This window comes from Mirounga angustirostris, unplaced genomic scaffold, assembly GCF_029215605.1.
Source record: "Mirounga angustirostris isolate CCGP_5_RB_7025 unplaced genomic scaffold, mMirAng1.0.hap1 SCAF_5, whole genome shotgun sequence".
In the NCBI taxonomy this organism is placed as follows: Eukaryota; Metazoa; Chordata; class Mammalia; order Carnivora; family Phocidae; genus Mirounga; species Mirounga angustirostris.
Genome location: NW_026991713.1, coordinates 41,745,537 through 41,763,834, shown reverse-complemented (window position 1 = coordinate 41,763,834; position 18,298 = coordinate 41,745,537). Strand labels below are relative to the sequence as shown.

Here is an 18,298-nt window from a genome sequence, read left to right as displayed (position 1 = left end):
TCCTGGAGCTATCCAGCATACAGAACACTAACAAAAACCAAATAATGCAATAACTTTTGTAAAGCATTTAGTCCGGAGCCTGGTATGTGGCAGGAGCTCAGTATATGTTGGTTTCTTTCCTTGCTCCATTTCTTTCATTTAACAAGTATTTGACAAACATTTGTTGAGTGTCTAGTATGTGCAAGGCACTGTACTGAGAGCTAAAAATAAAAAGATGAATCTAAATAAAAATAAGTCTCTGAATTCTAGAAGGTAATAATCTAGTAGCTGAGGCTGATCTGTGTGTGTTCTGTCACAATGCTGGGTTAAGAATACGTACAGGACTCCCAAACTAGACCGAGACACTCTACTGACTTTTGTGGGCAAGTAGGGTCATCCAGGTGTGTCATTTGACTATTATTTGTCTTGTACCTAAAGGCTGGCATGTACTTTGGGAGCAGAAATTCCATACTGCTCATATCTCGAATAAATAATAAATTTGGCTTTGTATTAGGGAATTAAAGACCTAAAGAGACTTAGTATCAGTTGGAACATGCCTTCACGAATACTTTCATTTTACAATCTTAGAATTGTTACAAATTCAGATAGTAGTAAGTATAGTGAGCTATAGGAACAAAGAGAAAGATCACCTGACACATTTCGGTTATTTACAAATAATATGAAAGACAGTTTCAAGGGTGGACAGGCAACAGGTCTAGGAGACATAAAGATTCCCTCTCCAGAACTTGGGGTATATAATGAATACTCGGCTTAGTGGTTTCCTCCTTGTTCCCTTGGGTATCGGACCCTGTTTCCTCTCAGCAAGAGACCTCAGTTTGTGACATTTGCAACTAGGTAGTGTTTAAGGTAAGATAACTTACCTTAAGGATGGAACTCTGACAAGTGGATGAGATGAGAGGTTCTAAAAATATATATTTAGGAACCTCTCTGACACTAAATGCACAGGCAACAAAAGTAAAAATCAGCAGGTGCAACTACATTAAACTAAAAAACCCTGCACAGCAAAAGAAAAAGCTATACAATGAAAAGGCAACCTAAGTAATAAGGGAAAATATTTGCAAACCATTTTTCTGACAAGAGGTTAATTTCCAAAATACATAATGAAGAACTCATACAACTCAATAACAATCCAGTTTAAAAATGAGTGGAGGGACTAAATGGGCATTTTTTCCAAAGAAGATATCCAATTGGCCAACAGGTAATGAAAAGGTGCTCAGCATCACTATTCATCAAGGAAATGCAAATCAAAACCACAATGAGATCTCACCTCACATCTGTTACAATGTTATTATCAAGAAGACAAGAAGTAGGGACGCCTGGGTGGCTCAGTTGGTTAAGTGTCTGCCTTCGGCTCAGGTCATGATCCCAGGGTCCTGGGATCGAGGCTTGCATTGGTCTCCTTGCTTAGTGGGGAGCCTGCTTCTCCCTCTGCCTGCCGCTCCCCCTGCTTGTGCTCTCTTTCTCTCTCTTTCTCTGACAAATAAACAAATAAAATCTTAAAAAGAAAGAAGACAAGAAATAACAAAGATATGAAGAAAAGGGAACTCTTAAGCACTGTTGGTGTGAATATAAATTCGTTCAGCCACTATGGAAAACAATACGGAGGTCCCTCAAAAAATTAAAGATAGGACTACCATATGATCCAGCAATCCCATTTCTAAGTATATATCCAAAGGAAATGAAAAGAGGATATCGCACTCCCATGTTTATTGCAGCATTATTCACAATAGCCAAGATACGGAAACAACCTAAGAGTCTGTGAATGTATGAATGTATAAAGAAGATGTGGTATATATACATACAATGAAATATTATTGGACTATGAGAAAGAAGGAAATCCTGCCATTTTCAACAACATGGATGAAACTTGAGGGCATTATGCTAAGTGAGATAAGTCAGAGAAAGAAAGACAAATACTGTATGATACCACTTATATGTGGAACCTAAAAAAAGCAAGACTCAGAAACAGAGTAGAATGGTGGCTATCAGAAGCTGGAGTAAATGGGGAGATGTTGTTTAAGGGTATACAAACTGGCACCTGGAAGATTAGTAAGTTCTGGAGATCTAATGCACAGCATTGAGATTATTGTCAACAATACTATATTATGTACTTCAAAGTTGCTAAGAAACTAGATCTTAAATATCTTGATCATAACACACTATGTTAATTATGTGACCATGGAGGTGTTAGCTAAGCTATAGTGGTAGTCATATTACAATATATAAATATAGCAAATCAATGGGTTGTACACCTTAAACTTATGAAACATTATATGTCAACTCTATCTCAGTAGGAAGAAGAAAGGAAAGGCAAGGAAAGGAAACGAGAGAAAGAAAGAGAGAAGGAGAGAAAGAAAGAAAGAAAGAAAGAAAGAAAGAAAGAAAGAAAGAAAGAAAGAAAGAAAGAAAGAAAGAAAGAAAGAAAAGAAAGAAAGAGAGAAGGAGAAAAAGAGAGAAAGCAAGCAGGCTCCTCTGCTCTACTTTGATGAAGGACAGGAGGGCGCCTGTTTTACTTTCCCTTGGTTGCCCTTGCCAAATTGCCTGGCAAAGGATGCGGGAGAGCAGAAGAGCACCGCCACTCAAGAGCACCAGGAGACAGGCTTCCTGCAGTTGCAGGTGGATGGAGAGCCTAAATCAGGGCAGGTGCCAGAGCTGCAAACTGCACCCGAGGCTCTTTCCCAGAGTGACCACATGCCAGGCCACCAGTCTTGGACCTGCTGGGCTGCTGAAGCACATCGACGCACAGATAGAACGACACCTCCAAAGGAACAGTGTTGGACATGGAGGCAGGGCTGGATCATGTGTCTGCATACTCACTCACTGTCTCCTGCATCCCACATTTCATCCTTGATATCTATACCGTATAAAAATTGAATAAGCCCTTGAACCTAAAATTCAAGGGTACAGACTTGCTTAGTCCTCATTGTTTTATTCTGTATCTCTTTGGGGTAGACAAACTGTTCAAGCTTTGTATTTGCCATTAAGAAAATATTTTCTCAGATCCCTTTTAGAATATTTATTCTTTCAAGAGTCAGGATCAAACTATTAAGATGGATGCCCTCAAGAGTGAACACAATTCTTTGCTATCCCTGGATATAGGCTTGAGAACAAAGAGAATGAATTGTCAGCTTAAATATGTCCTATGTAAACTCCCCTAGGAATTTTGTGTTTAGTTCGAGTGAAACACTTGAAGAAGAATTTTAAATTATTTTTTTTTCTTATGTCTCTACTTCTCCAAATAGGATTTACATAATTAGACAAGCTGAAACATATTTATTTTATTTTTATTTTTATTTTTTTTAAGATTTTATTTATTTGTTTGACAGAGAGAGAGAGAGACAGCGAGAGAGGGAACACAAGCAGGGAGAGTGGGAGAGGGAGAAGCAGGCTTCCCGCCAAGCAGGGAGCCCGATGTGGGGCTCGATCCCAGGACTCTGGGATCATGACCTGAGCCGAAGGCAGACACCCAACAACTGAGCCACCCAGGCGCCCCTGAAACATATTTAAAACTGGTAAACAGAATAGTGAATTCACCCTAAACCATGTCATATGAAAAAGGAACAGAAATTCACTGTCTTTATCCTGGGTAGCATACCCTAAATATTTGTCTTACAGAAGTAAAAGCAACAACACATGCAGATACATCTACTGGATGTTTTTTGAAGTACTTTTCTTCTGTAAAAAGTTTTATTACATCTATACATTTCCATAATCAATACATGGTTTTATTTTATATGATTAACATTTACGTAATAGGTAATTTTATTCTGCATTTTTTTCACTCAAGATTTTTTTTTTTAACAGAACCATCCAGTTATAGTTTCAGACAGAGCTGAATTTAAGGACTCAAACAGTTTCTTTCCACATTTCATCTCTGCCTCTTTTTTTTTTTATGTTGGGAAATTTATTTATTTATTTATTTTTATTATGTTATGTTAATCACCATACATTACATCATTAGTTTTTGATGTAGTGTTCCATGATTCATTGTTTGCATATAACCCCCAGTGCTCCATTCAATACGTGCCCTCTTTAATATCCATCACCAGCCTAACCCATCCCCCCCAGCCCCCTCTCCTCTAGAACCCTCAGTTTGTTTCTCAGAGTCCATAGTCTCTCATGGTTCATCTCCCCCTCCGATTTTCCCCCCTTCATTTTTCCCTTCCTACTATCTTCTTCTTTTTTTTAAACATATAATGTATTATTTGTTTCAGAGATACAGATCTGTGATTCAACAGTCTTACACAATTCACAGTGCTCACCATAGCACATACCCTCCCCAATGTCTATCACGCAGCCACCCCATCCCTCCCACCTCCCACCACTCCAGCAACCCTGTTTGTTTCCTGAGATTAAGAATTCCTCAAATCAGTGAGATCATATGATACATGTCTTTCTCTGATAGACTTATTTTGCTCAGCATAATACCCTCCAGTTCCATCCACATTGTTGCAAATGGCAAGATTTCATTTCTTTTGATGGCTGCATAATATTCCCTTGTATATATATACCACAGCTTCTTTATCCATTCATCTGTTGATGGACATCTTGGCTCTATCCATAGTTTGGCTATTGTGGACATTGCTGCTATAAACATTAGGGTGCATGTGCCCCTTAGGATCACTACATTTGTATCTTTGGGGTAAATACCCAGTAGTGCAATTGCTGGTTTGTATGGTAGCTCTATTTTCAACTTTTTGAGGAACCTCCATACTGTTTTCCAGAGTGGCTGCACCAGCTTGCATTCCCACCAAGATTTAAACATCATATTACATCTGGTCCATTCCTTTTGACCATGATATTCCATTATATGACTACATCACAATTTATTGATTGATTGCCACATTATGAAGGATTGACTTTAACAGGAAATAACTGGAAATAAAAGGCAAAGCTGCAAATGGAAAAATTGTTGAAAAAATAATGTAATATCTATATCATAGAATATATGCAACTCTTATAAAGAATGAGAGAAAGGCATTAACTTTGAAAGATGTCCACAGTAAATTATTAGGCATATAGAATAATCTCATTTTTGTAAAAAATAAAGACAAAAGACAAAAAATTTTTAAAACTCTATATACTACACATGCATATGTGAGTTTGTATAAACATGGAAAAACATACCCAATAAATCCAATGAATAGATACCTAATAAACAAAATGTTAATACTGATTTACATGTTAGTGGAACTGGATGGGGGAGGAGGAAACTACATTTTTATTTTATATGCTTCTGTATTGTTTGATTTTGTGTGTTATTTGATAGTTTGAAATAGCAATGGTAATAAAGCATTAAATAAAAAGAGGAAATTGTTAGCACTTAATTTTTGTTTCAGACTCTTCATTCTAGATGATCAATGTTAAAATACCATGTCCCAAACAATCCCTCCCTTCCCACCTCCTTCAAAAATGTCCCTCAAATTCTCAATGTCTATACAAATTCCTCATTTTTGTGCCAGATAGTAAACTAATTCACACAGAAGTGTGAATGATTGATGTCAACTTAACTGTTACTCTGCCCAGGGATATTTGAATTTCTTAAAGGGCTGTAACTTCATTCACCTGAATGCTTTCCTAGTTTCAGACAAGAGTGGCATGACTGGGGGATAGCCCTCACTCTTGGACCCATCACAGACCAGTTAGTCCAACTACACGTGCCCAGGCCCAGTCATGAGAGAGGCCCCTTACGAGGACAATTTCAGAAAGCTTCTTTTCATTTCATATTAAAAACCTAAAAATGGTTTCCACAGTTGAATCATCCTGTCAAAATTGAATCATCCTGTGGAAACTGAATCATCCAAACAGTCTCTAAGAGGACATACTTCATTTTCTGGATAGCAAAGATAAGGAGAAAATTTTATCTCTGTTTTCTTCTTCCTTGCTACACATAAAATTCCTAAATCTATGGGGAGATCAGTGATCACTTGATGTCTCTCCACGAGGCCTGGCCACCTGGATGTATCCTGCAAGGATGGAATTGCCTGGACCAGTCTCAACAACCTGAGGCAAACTATTAGTAATGTGGGCAACATTTCCTGCGCTGCCATTTCTCGAATCTTGGATCCCCTGAGGCCCCAGAAATCCCAGGTCCTGCTTCTGACAGTAATAGTGACAGACAGGCCTATGTAGAAGCACACACTCAACACCTAAGAACTGCTCCTGGAAATGTTCCTGTGGACAAGGTAATGCTTTTAATGGTCTAATTTGGGAACTTTTAGTTGTGACAAAAATGGGTGAGAATGATTCAGTCTACATTTCAGGATCACATTAAATGCTGGGAGGAAAGTTCAGGCATAAAGTTCTCTGACGCCATCCCATCCCACTAGGTACTCTTACTTGAGTTCCAGAAGGCACCTGGTGGGCCAGAGGAAAATCCAGTGGTTTGTTCTTATTGACCTTGAGCTCACTGTTGCCTTTAACTAGCTCTCTTATTTGCATAGTTCCCCCCCAACATAAAACATTTTAACCAAAGGGGAGAAGCATGATGAAGGGAGGTAATCACAGGAGGCTTCACTGATTTCCTTTAAAGCAGTGGTTCTCAACTGGAGTAGATTCTGCTTCCCAGAGAACATGGAACAATGTCTGGAGATATTACAGATTGTCACAACAGGAGGCAGGAAAGGGGTGCACGCTCCTGGAATCTTGTGAATAGAGGCCAAAGATGCTGCTAAATACTCTACGATGCACAGGAGAGCTCCCCAGAAAGAATTCTCTGGTCCCAAATGTCAGTAGTGATGAGGTTGAGAGGCTCTGCTTTTAAATTTTAGATTTATTGCTAAGGTGTAACTCTTGACGAAGTCTATGGGGGCACTAGAGATTTTCAAGTACTTCTTTGCTTTCTCTTTCAGAAACCAAATTGGCCTGAGTGCCTCTTGAGTTCTATGACATGAAATTAGCATTAGAATAAAATCTTTGAAAACATTAGATATATCAGCTTTAGAGAATATGAATTAGGGCATCTAGGTGGCTCAGTCCGTCAAGCATCTGCCCTCAGCTCAGGTCATGATCCCAGGATCCTGGGATGGAGCCCTCCATCGGGCTCTCTGCTTGGCAGGAAGCCTGCTTCTCCCTCTCCCTCCGCTGCTCCCCCTGCTTGTGCTCTCTCGCGCGCATGCGCTCACTCACTCTCTTTCCAATAAATAAATAAAATCTTAAAAAAAATTTTTAAAGAATATGAATTAGATATTTCTGAATGTGAATAAAAACATACCATTTGATCTTACTGCAGTGTTGGGCTAAACAAAGTACAACAGTGTCAAAACTGCTTTAAGAGTATATTTTGTCTCTGGCGCCTGGGTGGCTCAGTCGGTTAAGCGTCTGCCTTCAGCTCAGGTCATGATCACCCTGGGATCAACTCCCGCATCAGGCTCCCTGCTCAGCAAAGAGCCTGCTTCTCCCTCTCCCTCTGCCTGCCGCTCTGCCCATTTGTGCCCTCTATCTCTCTGTCAAATACATAAATTAAACAAAATCTTTAATGAAAAAACAAAGAGTGTATTGTCTCTCCAAGGAGTAATCTGTGGACCACCTGACTTAGAACCACCTAGAGTATTTATTAAAAATGCTGATTCTTACGCCTCCCTTCTCCCGTCTAGCTACTATAAGAGAATCTCTGAGGATTACACATTCTCTCCACCTTCACCCTGTCAGCCCCTACCACACAGCAATGAGCAAATACTTGCATACACCCAGAACACTGTGTGACATCCTCAAATGTCAATGGTTGATACATACTAGTTATCATGATCATTTTGGGGACCTAATAAAAAAAAATATGTGATCTTTGTCCCTGGTTCCTGGCACAGAGCTCTAAAATTATTATTATTATTTTTTGAAAGAGAGAGAGAGCATCAGTCTCGGGGGGAGGGCAGAGGGAGAGGAAGAGAGAGAATCTCAAGGGCCTCATGCTCAGTGCAGAGCCTGACACAAAGCTCGATCTCACGACTCTGAAATAATGACCTGAGCCAAAATCAAGAGTCAGACACTCAACTGACTGAGACACCCAGCTGCCCCCAGAGCTTCTAAAATTCTTAAAATTTACTCTCTTTTTTTATGCTAATAAGGTGACTCATGGAGGGGCCCTAGATCTAGACTGCTTCAGCATGGAGGCTGGTTGCCACGAAAACCAGCTGTGGGATTAAAAGGTTAGAACTTTTAGCCCCACCTCCACCTCTACCTCCAGGGAGGGGAAAGGGGCTAGAGACTGAAATCAATCACCAATGGCTATTGATTTAATCAATCATACCTACATAATGAAACCTCCAAAACCCCCCAAAATGATGGGGTTCAGAGAGTTTCCAGGTTGGTGACCACATCCAGGTGATGGGAGGGCAGAATGCCAGGAGAGTGTACCGCCCCCCTCCCCATACTTGCCCTGTGTATCTCTTCCATTTAGCTGTTCCTGAGTTATGTCCTTTATAATAAACAACAGTAAATAAATCACTTCCCTGAGCTCTGTAGACATTCTTGTGAATTCTTGAATCTGAAAGGGGATTGTGGGAACCCTTGAATTAGTAGTCAGCCAGGTAGAAGTGTGAGTAGGCTGGGGACCCTATTTGCAGCTAAGTCTGAAGTGGGGGCAGCCTTGTGGGACTGAGCACTTAACCTATGGGGTCTCTGCTAACTCTGGGTACTTAGGGTCAGAATTTAATTGGATTGGTGTACACCCACTTGGTGTCAGAGAATTAGAAATTTGCTTGGTGTTGGAATGATGTATTTGGTGTTAGGAAAAAACCATACAATGATCTTACCTTAAGGTAACAAAGAAACCATGGAAAGAGAGAGTAAATCAGATACCAAGATTGTAAGATCATCTTAAAATCTTAATACCTTAACTTTCAATGATACCTTCAATAAGTTAAAATATTCTAGAAATTTTCTAATTTCTGATTCCATATTTATATGGTTCTTAGAAAAATCAATTGTAAAGTACAGATATTTCTGTAGTACCATATTCAAAGCAAGATATTTAAAAAATTTCCACCTCCCCTAAAATGTTCCAAGACATTATGTGTAAGGCAGTTAGTAATAATACTCAGAACATTGCACCTGCAGAAATAAATGAGTGACACATTTGTAGATGTTGCTCCATACATTATCTGTGAGAGGACACGGGGAGTTTCTGTAGTTTCCACTTCACACATCATTCCACTTCTTCTTTTTTTTTTTTTTTTTAGAGAGAGAGCACAAGTGGGCGTGGTGGGGAGGGGCAGAGGGAAAGAGAGAGAGAATCTCAAGCAGACTGTGTGCTGAGTGCAGAGCCCACCGGGGGCTTGATCCCACACCCCTGAGATCATGACCTGAACCGAAACTAAGAGTCTGACTGAGCCACCCAGGTGCCCCCACCATTCTACTTTGTAATGGCAAAATGACAATTTTGTGAACAGCAAGAGAGAAAACTGAAGACTCTTTGATTCAAGAAAGGTAAGGTTGGTGTTGCCATTTTGCCTCCAGGGACAAGTCCCAGTGGAGAGCAGCCTGTTCAACATCCACTGGAAGACTGCTGCACTCAGCTATTTACTCCCTATCCCCTGTGGACGGGGGCTTCTAAAATTTCCTTCTTACTGCCTTGACTTTCTCTGGATCCCACGGTCTCAGACTGAGATTACTGGTTCCTATGAATGTGGACCACTGAGTGTAAACAAATGCTTACTCTCTGTTTTTGTTTTTGTTTTTTGTCTTTACCTGTTTTTTTCTGAGGGGCCAGCTTCCCCGCACCCTATCCTAGTCATGCTGAAGGCCGCTCAACTTCCCAACCCAGAGCCTCCCATTCTCCTGGAAGACAGAGGCAGGAGAGAGATTAGAGGTTGGTCTACAACATCAGGATTAAACACTGGGTTGTTTTCTTCCCTTTCACATGTCAAATGGGAAGTACCGTTTGGCCAACTCACTTCACAGCATATGACAAGGACACTGCCAGCAGAGACCATCTCCTTTTCTCTGACTCCCTTCTTAATTCTCCAAACATTTGAGGTTTTTGTCATTAGTAAATGAAGAGGCCATTTAAGCTGCTTCCTGAGAGGCCTTGAGGCTGAGGGGAAAGCATGGAGGGTGTTAGTAACCCCTCATATTTAAGTGTTCTTTAAATGTACACATATGTCTCATTTTAAAAAGTAACTAGAACTCTCTAAGGCAGTCTGTCAAATAAAAGTATAGGAGTACAAGCCACATATGTAATTTTAAAGTTTCTAGTTACCCCATTAAGTAAAAAGAAACCAGTGAAGTTAATTCCAATATGCATTGCCTTACTACAGCCCCTTCTATTTAATCCAGCTGAAAATCTCACATAATATTCACTAATGGGTATGAAGGACATAACAGCAAACCCTAGGATAGGTAATAAGTGACATTGGGATAGATAATGATGCTGTGCTACAGGAAGTAACCGAGCTTTGAAGTCATGGCAGAGATCCTTCCAGGCAGTTCTCAACAAGCTCTGTGGCTGTTCTCCTGCCCCCTAAATCGGAGAGTTCTGTAACACAGAGCAGATGTGTGTGGCCTGTATTTTTACAGAGCTGACATTGCATAGATCAATCCTATAATAAATAAGAAGAGAAATATCCAGAGTTCTAGGAAAATAGTGGTGAAACTTCTGTGTGACCCCTAATAAAAATCTGTCATCTAGATATTTTCAAGAGTGAAATTAAACCCAAATTGCAAACTAACAAAAATGCACACAGCAGATGTGATAGTGATGGGTAGGCGCTCTGAGACACAAGTAACCATCAGAACTGGTTTTGACCCCCAAATGAGCTTTGTCCCTGCACTCACAAAAAGCCTTCTGTTTCTCAGAGCTTTGGGGATTTTTACATTTGCAGAGAAAGGATTGTGGACCTGTGTCGGCCTCCTGCTGAAATGTCACACATTTTGAAACATACTTGTCCTTATTTGACTAAGCAATAAGACATAGTGTTCTCTGGAAAGAGAACTCTCCCTGCCACCCCTTTTATTACACATGGGACATTAATAAGGCAATGGTGAGCTCATCCTCCTAGCTTGGCTTCCTTTGCTAAGCTTCCAGATCAGTGGCAGTCAGAGCCTCCAGATCCATCAAGCAGACTGACCGATCCACTGGTCTTGGCTCTCACAGCTCTTTGCTGGCCTAGCATTTTAAGTCCTGAACAAGTTGGCATCCAAAAGGAATCCCTTTTTCTGCTAATACCAAATACTATAAAAGCTTCCCTCACTCTCTGAGGACCTCTATTCCCCAGATGCTCTGCTTGCCAGTGAAAATGCTTTCTTGGCCCACCAAATTTATACCACCTGTTAGAAATATAGGACAATGGAGGGATTGATGCCAAGGAACCCTGTGCACCTGAATTCTGTTCTAGAGTGAAATACATAGACAGAAAATGACACTGGCAATGAAGCATGTTATATTTAGCTGGGCCCTGGCCCAAGCCCAAGCACACATACTCTTGAGACCTAGAGTAGACCACATGCAATTTGGTGAATGTATTTTACCCAGACTAGCCTGAGCTCTTAGCCCTTTTGTTTTAGGTTTGGGCCCTATCAAGGAAAAGGCATCCAGAGCCTACAGTATGGCCACACTTCCCTGTGGGGAGTGAAATGAGGGTGTATGGGGGGAGTGGGAGTTGCTGTGTACCTCCTAGGCAAGAGCATCCCTGATTTTTATTCTTTGACCCGTTGTTCTGTAGACTTAACTTCTAGGCTCATCTTAACTGGCCCTTTGGGATGAAAAGTACCCACACAGTCAGTGTCAGCAGAATGCTTTCCCCAAAACAGATTAATTTAAACACTTCCAATGACACTGTACTCACCAGAAACCTGTCACAGGGACTCTTTCTGCCCTTGAACATGTTGTTGCGGGAAGAGCAAAGAAACCAGGGAGGGTGGAACTCTGAGATTCTCATGGCCAACACGGTGGATGCTTAACAAAGGATGGTTGAATAAACAAAAATGGAGCAAGACTTCTTATACTGGCAACCATCCCTCACCTCAGAATGTAGCATAGAGGGTGCTGCTCAAATCATGTGCTTACTTACCACCCTAGAGAAAAAAATAATCTCTTCAGTCTTGGGCTAATGGCAAACTAAGGCAGTTTAGAGACATAAATGCAGAATATGCTCCATTTGGAAACAAGGAATCCAAGTAAACCCCAATTTTCTCTTCACTTGTATTTCTTTCTCCACTTTGGGAAATAAATCAAAGCCATTGAAGATGTTGGCACTGACAAATGTATATCAACCCGAACACAGACTCTGTATAGAGGTCACCCTTTCATAAGAAAGAGCAACCCTGCAAAATATGTATTCTCATTCTACCCTCTGAATTAAAATCTTGGCCTAATGTACTTGTCTGCTTGTGTTGTTTTCAGAAGAGTCTAGACTTGAAATCTAATTATACTGCATAATTAGAACACTAATACTGATGTGATTCCATCAAGGCCTGTCTTCCTTTATAGGCTATATCCTGGCCTAGATTTGTCTTCATTCATAGTACTTGAGCCATCCTGACAAAATGCTCTGAATTAGTCCGGAAGAAATTCATTCTGATATGTGGTCTGATATGTGGTCTGTGTTCAGATCCAAACCTATCTTTAAGTCTCACTGGAAACTCACTGGTGACATGAGGGTCCTTTGTTGATTGAAATACTATCACTGATTAGCCATTGTAATTAGTTATTAGTACTCTTATTGATCAATACCATCACTGATTAGTGAAATACTATCACTGATACTCTTTTCTCAATTGTGTCATGACAGAAGTCTGAAATACCACCATCTATATAATTAATGAAAAATCTGGGGTGCCTGGGTAGTTCAGTCGGTTAAATGTCAGACTCTTGGTTTCAGCTCAGGTCATGATCTCAGGGTTGTGAGACTGAGCCCCACATCAGGCTCGGCACTCAGTGGGGAGTCTTCTTGGGATTCTCTCATTCCCTCTCCCTCTGCCCCTCCCTCCTCTCACTCTCTTTCTCTCAAATAAATAAATAAATAAATGTTTCTAAAAAATCCAATTTGGGTCTTTATAACAAGTGAAATCTTACTACCTTCCATGAATCACAACTCCAAAAGAGAAATGCTTTAATTTTAGCATTTTGCCTGGAAGCCAAAAAAAAAAAAAAAAAAAATCCAGAATTTGCTCAGGCCTAATTTGATATTATTAATACTCTTTTACAGATGAGGAAACTGTAGAGATAAGGTACAAAGTGTACCCATCGTACACATGAGGCACAAAGAGGTACCATAATGCTCAAGGTCACGTAAATAAGAAAAGTAGCCTTGGAACTTGGAGAATTTGCCAACAGAAACTATATTCTTAATCATTATGTAAAACCACCTCTCACTAATACCCTCCCTTACCAAGGTCCTAAAGCCTTCTATGATCTGACCCCACATACTTCTCTGGTCTCATTTATTGCCATGCTCATTCTATTCCAGGCACACTGGCCTCCTTGCTATTCCTTGGATATTTCTAATACACTCCCACCTCAGTTTACTTGCCAACCTCTACCCCCAAGTATCCTCATGACTCTCCTCACTTCTTTTGGTGTCTATTCAAATGTCACTTCAACAAAGCAGCTTTCCTGACCTCTCCATCCATAAATGAATTCCTTTGCCCCCGCCTCTTCACTCTCTATTATTTTAACATGCATTATTTCCCTTCATAGCACTTATTAATATTACACAGTTACCAATTTATTTATTTATTATCTATCTTCTCCAACCAGAAGGTAAGCTCCACAGGGCCAAGAATTTGACTCTTGTATTACTGGCTCCTAGAACAGGTCTTGCACATACTAAGCCCTCAATAAATATTGGTTGTGTGGAAGAAGGAAGGAAGAACTGGTAGAATGGAGTGAGCAAGATTAAGCAATTCTTTGAAATTATGATACTGGTTGTGCAGTCAGTAAGGATTTCTAACCCCAATCACACCAACACATGACGTCCATAATTTTCTCATGTGTAACTCGAAAGGTTTCCTTATGTCATTTCCTGAAGTGGATAAGGAATGTAGCTCTACCTTTCAACGTGCCTAAGGATGGGGATAATACAAATTAGTTCTTTAATTACTATTATATTCACAAACCCTAATTTATGAAGCTCTTTATAGGGTCCAAGCACTGAGTTAAGCACTCTACATGGTTTATCACATTTTATGGCCAGAACATGGCTTTTGATTTTTCAATAGGGAGTGTTTACATATATGAGCCCTGGGGTCAGCCTGCCCAGATTAAAAACCCGAATCCACCAACTGCCTCGCCATGTGGCTTTGTTTATTATCTGCAAAGAGGACATGATATGATATTAACTGTACATAACTAATAGAGTTGCTTTGAGGCTTACATGAGATCATGCATGTGAAACATTTGACACAGAGTCAAACATTGGCACATAGCAAACATTCCAAATCTTAGCTATTATTACCCCCATCTTCCAGATCAGAAAACCAAGGCTGAAAGCAATTAAATAACTTGCCCAAGGTCACAAACAACTAAAAAGTAGCATTGGGATTTAAACCTGGCACTGTTGAACACCAAAGATTTTTTTGGGTGAACATCTTTTCTGCCTTTCCTAGTCTAGCTTTGTGTTCAAAGGGTTTCCAGAGAAGTAAATATAGTGTGGGAAACTGTACCAACTTGGCTAGCATTCTCTTTTAAGATAGTAAAGGTAAATGTTTGAGAACTTACACAAGGCATTATTACATATTTGTAAATAGACTAGGCTGAACAGTGGTGGACTTGAAAGCCATGGATATTTACATGTCTGTCTAGAAAAAGTTGATCACATTTGATTGTTATCTAAATGTGAAATAAATAATGCTTCTAGAAGACTACCTTTATAATTTGGGCTAGGCAATGATTTATCTTTTTTTTCTTTCTTTAAATTTGATTATTATTTTTTAAGGATTTAACCATTTATTTGAGAGAGAGAGAGAGATCGATTACACAAGAGCAGAGGGAGAGGCAAAGGGAGAGAATCCCAAGCAGACTCCCTGCCCAGCGGGCCTGATCCCACGAATGTTCAACTGACTCGGATGTTCAACTGACTGAGCCACTCAGGCACCCCACCTTTTTTCTTCTTAAAGATTTATTTATTTTAGAGAGAGAGCATGTGTGCATGCACAAGTGGTGGGAGTGACAGAGGGAGAGAATCTCAAGCAGACTCCCCACTGAGCACGGAACCTGATGTGGGGCTCGATCTCACAACCCTGAGACCACGACCTGAGGCAAAACCAGGAATCAGACCCTTAACCGACTGAGCCACCCAGGCACCCCAGGCAATGATTTCTTAAGACATAAAGAACACTAGCTATAAGTGATAAATTGGACTATGTAAAATTAAGAATGTCTTTTCACCGAAAGACACCATTAAGAGAATGAAAAGTAAAGCCACAGAGTAGAAGAAGGTATTTGAAATACTTATAACCACACAGAATTCTTATCTGGAATATATAAAGAATCCTATAAACCAATAAGAAAAAGCCAAGTGACCTAAGAGAAGAGTAGGCAAAAGACATAGACAGGTACTTCACAAAAGAGATCATCAAAATGGCCAATAAGCATATGTCTCTTTGTTCTGAAATCTACCAAGCCTGTGGCCTTCTAAATTAACGTCCAAGGATCCGAAAATCCAGAAAAGTCAAGTGCTGTGTTGATGCTCTTAGAGGATCGAGCATTCCTAAGACAGAATCCGTGCCTGCGAGGATCATCTCATTAAAATACACAGCACAATAAAGCACAAGGTACACTGTGTACAGATAAGGTTTAAAGCTCATGGTGGTAACAGCTTAATCCCGAGTAAAAGGAACAAGCAGGTTTCGGAGGAGGTGAGACTGAGCTGTGTCCTGATGGATGGTGAAATGCGTAAGTAGATAATGAGCACGCCCCCACTTGAAGGGGCCTTGCAGGGGGTGGTGGGAAGGAAGGGAGGATAATAGGAACAAGTCTGCACCATTCTCCAGGAGTGGAACCTTTTCAAGGACCCATAAGACATGGGACTCAGCACACCAGGGGTCACTGTGCAAGGACTGGAAGAGAGAAGTGATCCAAAGGCAGTTCCTCTTGTGTGAACTCACTCCATCTACCAGTGGACTAGACCTGGCTTCTGTTCTTCGTTGCTCTCTGCATCCTTCCTCTCAATTTTTAAACAGGCGTCTGCTTGTAGGCCACTGAAATAGATTCTTCTTGGTTGTCCCATGTTTTTTTCAGAGCCCAGTTTTGATCTGACATCATTACAACCAGTTTGGGTTTTGTCTCTGTGTCTTGAGTGAAGTCACTTTTATATAGGTTGTCAGCCAGTAGTCTCTGGAAGCTTTGGGACAGGGAGAATATGCCCTGTTAGCTAACTTGCCCTGGGTGTAAGACACAAAGTGCTGCTCCTCTAAAAGGTTTCCAGTGTTCAGCTTCACAGAAATGAAAATACTGTCAGCTGGTCGGCAAGAATCTCAAAACAGCCCCATTGTCTCTGGGTCGGGGCAGTCAGGTCGGCCTCCTTTGCTGTTCATCTTTCCAGTTTTAGGCACAATAGTCTTACTGTTCTCCAGAAAACAGGGAAATGCTCTTGGAGCCATTTGGTAAACGGATTTAAAAGAAGAAGAAGAAGAAGAAGAAGAAGAAGGAGAAGGAGAAGGAGAAGGAGAAGGAGAAGGAGAAGGAGAAGGAGAAGGAGAAGGAGAAGGAGAAGGAGAAGGAGAAGAAGAAGAAGAAGAAGAAGAAGAAGAAATAATGTGACTTTCCAGCAAAAATAAATCATTTCTAGGGGCGCCTGGGTGGCTCAGTTGGTTAAGCGACTGCCTTCGGCTCAGGTCATGATCCTGGAGTCCCAGGATCGAGTCTTTCATCGGGCTCCCTGCTCGGCGGGGAGTCTGCTTCTCCCTCTGACCCTCCCCCTCTCATGCTCTCTGTCTCAAATAAATAAATAAAATCTTAAAAATAAATAAATAAATAAATAAATAAATCATTTCTAAGTGAGTCTTCAATGGGATCGCAAGGACAGCCTCCTGAACGAAGAACGAGCATGGAACCTGATGTGGGGCTCGATGTGCATGATGCTCGCTGGCATGTTTTGCTCCAGTCCATCTGGGCTGTAAGGATTTGGGTCCACTATTTTCTTTTGGTGTTTCCTTCCCTTTTTTGGAGTCATAATAAATTATCTGTAAATAGCAACTCCCTTCCCTAATCTTCCTTATGGTCTTGTTTAGGAAGGGTTACAAGCAGGGCAGAACAATGAGACTTTAGTAAAGATCTTAATTGGATTCCTGAAGAAAAAGGGAAACTGAAAAAGATTTTAAAAGTGGCTTAAGTTCTTCAACAAACTTTCAAAGCAGATTAGAAATCACCACGGGGGAAATATTAATGGATAGCTCCAGGGAGACAGAGGTGACTCAGGGGTAGGGATACTGAACTTGGGCTGTCGGCTAGATTCTGAGCCCTCATGTCCCATGTCATCCACCACATCTGAGCTTGTATCTGTTTTACACATTGATATTCAATGGAAGATTTGTTTGAAAAAATATTTTTTTAGTTTGGCAATCATTATTATTGTCCTTTCCCTTCTCATCTTCTAAGAATCTCTCAAAGGAACCCCAGCTCTTTAATCTGGTGCCCCTTAAAACTGCAAGCACCACCCTTAGACATGGGCAAGCAGACCACCTGTCTAAGGCTCTGTGACAAAGGGGGCTGTATGTGTTAGAGTGCCTTCCTCCAGGCTTTCTGAGTCTCTGCCAGTGCCTGGGACTGGTGCCGCAAGCCCACATGGTTCCCAGCCCCTGTGTCTCCTCTTCAGAGAGCTCTCTGAAACTCTACTGGTGTGTGGGGTTGGCCAATCGTCTCAAAGAGCTTTGGAGCTGGTCGCTGTGGGACTGTTCTGGGCTCGCATGGCGGGGCCCCAGGTCCAGGAGTGCAGCCTAACAGAGCACTCTTACTGGCCAGTGCAGCGCAGTATTTCTTTCACATGATCCTCTAGGACTGCGTTGCCCGCAGAGTGCGGACGCTCTGATGTGGGGTTAGTGACACTCGCAGCAGACATAAGAATTCAGGGCTTTCAGCTACTGACAGTCCACTGCCTTCCTTGGACTTGAGCTGCCCGTGTGAGCTTGTGCTTTGGCTCTCAAATGTCTATGCTCCGACCGCAGTCCCGCCCCGGTCCCAGCACCCCTGGTTATTGGCAGGGGTAGCAGGAATCCGTTACCTCCAAGCTCTTGCTTCTGGCACCCACGGCAGCCACCCCGTTTCTTTTTTAGGCTATGCACCACATGTCAGGGAGTCTCCTAGGAGTGACCAGGCCTGTCTCCTCCGAGGGCTTTTGAAATTATTGCTGCGCAATAGCAACAG

The 18,298-nt window shown here is 41.2% G+C and overlaps 1 long non-coding RNA gene across 1 annotated transcript in view; it reads right to left on the bottom strand.

Annotated features, from left to right (window-relative positions):
* LOC135364407 (uncharacterized) overlaps positions 1-18,298 on the bottom strand; it is a 55,542-nt gene that overhangs the window by 3,154 nt on the left and 34,090 nt on the right. Inside the window, exon 5 of the long non-coding RNA XR_010411429.1 lies at positions 1,268-1,473. This is a non-coding gene — a long non-coding RNA (uncharacterized LOC135364407). The remainder of the gene's footprint in view (positions 1-1,267; positions 1,474-18,298) is intronic.